This window comes from Rhincodon typus, unplaced genomic scaffold (genome assembly GCF_021869965.1).
Source record: "Rhincodon typus isolate 14 unplaced genomic scaffold, sRhiTyp1.1 hic_rhity00003626, whole genome shotgun sequence".
In the NCBI taxonomy this organism is placed as follows: Eukaryota; Metazoa; Chordata; class Chondrichthyes; order Orectolobiformes; family Rhincodontidae; genus Rhincodon; species Rhincodon typus.
In genome coordinates this window covers 5442-7843 of record NW_025969264.1, presented here as the reverse complement: position 1 = coordinate 7843, position 2402 = coordinate 5442, and the positions used below count along the sequence as shown (strand labels likewise).

General features: G+C 44.5%; 1 protein-coding gene across 2 annotated transcripts in view; it reads left to right on the top strand.

Moving 5' to 3' along the window:
* LOC109924611 (uracil nucleotide/cysteinyl leukotriene receptor) overlaps positions 1-2402 on the top strand; it is a 10278-nt gene that overhangs the window by 5449 nt on the left and 2427 nt on the right. The window contains exon 1 of one of the 2 annotated variants that reach the window (XM_048593704.1): positions 2114-2127. The exons of the other annotated variant lie outside the window; for it this stretch is intronic. The gene's annotated coding sequence lies outside the window, so the exon portion shown is untranslated. Of the gene's footprint in view, positions 1-2113; positions 2128-2402 lie in introns of those variants that run through there. 2 annotated transcript variants of the gene reach the window in all.

Genomic DNA, 2402 nt, shown 5'->3' with positions numbered 1-2402 from the left:
CATTCATTACAGACTCTATTCATTACAAACTCTATTCATTACAGACTCCATTCATTACAGACTCCATTCATTACAGACTGCATTCATTACAGACTGCATTCATTACAGACTGCATTCACTACAGGCTGCATTCATTACAAGGTCTGTTCATTACTGCAGGCTCCATTTATAACGTGAGGCTTCAATCATTAGCACTGGCTCCATTCACAACAAGCTCCATTCATCACAGGCTCTGTGCATCATCACAGGAGCCATTCAACCTTACAGGCTCCATTCCTTACTGCATGCATTGTGTTTCTGTAGAATAGCGGTTTTCACACTCACTTTACATGTGGAGAGAGTTCTGGTTCACAATCAAACCAGAAACATTTACCAGGGCTTTTGTGACACGGTGGTAGTGTCCCTACCTCTGAGCCAAGAGACCTGGCTTCAAGTCCCACCTGCCCCTGAAGTGTGTGCTGTAACATCTTGGAACAGGTTGGTTACAAAACTACCTTTCTTTACTGCATGGCCTATCCATTACTGCACTGTTAATTACAGGATCCATTCGTCACCGTGTGCTCACAGATACTTGCTTGGATCCTGCTCATGTCCCACAGTTCCTTACAGACCATGAACAGTACAATCTGCCTGTCACAAACACAGGACAAAGTCCCTGTTTCTAATTCCTGCAGAGTTTCATTGAACAATGAGCCATGATAACACACTATGCAGTGTTCAGTAAAAAGTTTATCACTGCAACACCAGCACTCAGGGTACGTTGAACAGATTACAAACTGGTTGCGTCAGGAATGAATGTGAAGTGGGCAGCATATAACTGCATGTGGCTGTGTGGAAAGTGTAATTTATAATCAAAGCGTACGAAATGCAATTTGTGAATGGGATTTATGGATTTTTTTTAATGGTGTTTGCAATGTAGTTTGTCATGCGATGTTAATATGATACTGTCACCACACTCATTCCAAAGGCACTGGAAAACAAGTTCAAATCCCACTAAGCTGGTAGAATACAATTCATTCATCTGGAATATCAGAGCTAGGAGTTGGGACATCATGTTGCTGCTGTACAGGACATTAGTTAGACAACTTTTGGAATATTGTGTTCAGTTCTGGTCTCCCTGCTATAGGAAGGATGTTGTTAAAGTTGAAAGGGTTCAGAAAAGATTTACAAGAATAATGCCAGGGTTGGAGGGTTTGAGATATAGGGAAAGGTTGAATCGGCTGGGGCTATTTTCCCTGGAGTGTCGGAGGCTGAGGGGTGACCTTATGGAGGTTTATAAAATCATGAGGGGCATAGATAGGGTGAATAGGCAAGGTCTACTCCCCAGGGTAGGGGAGTCCAAAACTAGAGGGTATAGGTTTAAGGTGAGAGGGGAAAGATTTAAATGGGACTTAACGGGCAACTTTTTCATGTAGAGGGTGGTGCGTGTATGGAATGAGAAAGTGGTGGAGGCTGGTACAATTACAACATTTAAAAGGCATCTGGATGGGTATATGAATAGGACGGGTTTAGAGCGATATGGGCCAAATGCTAGCAAATGGAACGAGATTAATTTGGGATAGCTGGTTGGCATGGACGTGTTGGGCCGAAGGGTCTGTTTCTGTGCTGTACAGCTCTATGACTTTATGATGGTAGTGACACCGTCATTGATTTTAAGAAGCAGTCTGTTTCATTAATGTCCTTCTGGGGAGGAAACTAACTGTTGCAGCCAGTCTGGTCTATATGTGACTCCAGGTTCACAACAACATAATTAACTGCCCAGTGCCGTGTCCAGGCAAACCACTCAGTTCAAGGACAATCAAGGATGGAGAGATTAAATCCATTTCCAAGAAAATAAATGAAGAAAGAACGCATCGAGTGGGTGGGACACCGCTATAACACAGCCTGAGAGGGTCCAATGTGGGATGCAGGTGGGAACTTTAATGCTCCGGCCAAGAGATAATTCCACCAGAGTTGGAGACCACAGATCTTTTATTTTGTTCTTCAGATGTTGGAATCACTAATAAGGACAGCATTTCTTGCTCTTCCCTAATTTCCCCTCTCCTCAGCCACATGACAAAGGGGCAGCAGGTACATGAAGGCCAGACCGGGTAAAGGAGAGCAGATTTCCTGATGATCGTGAACAAGGTGGGTATTTGAACAACTATTCGTAACAGATACCACCATGACAGAAATCATCCTCACAAACCCACAACGTGATAAATTATACTGACACCATGTCAGTGAGCATCGAACACACAAACACTGAGGATTACTTGCTCAATAACAATGCAACGCGGCTACCATCTGACCCAGTGTCTGCTCAGCCTCACCTTGCCCACGCACCCTGACAGTGTCTGACCCTGACAGTGTCTGCCCTGACCGTGCCCACTCACCCTGACAGTGTCTGCCCTGACCGTGCC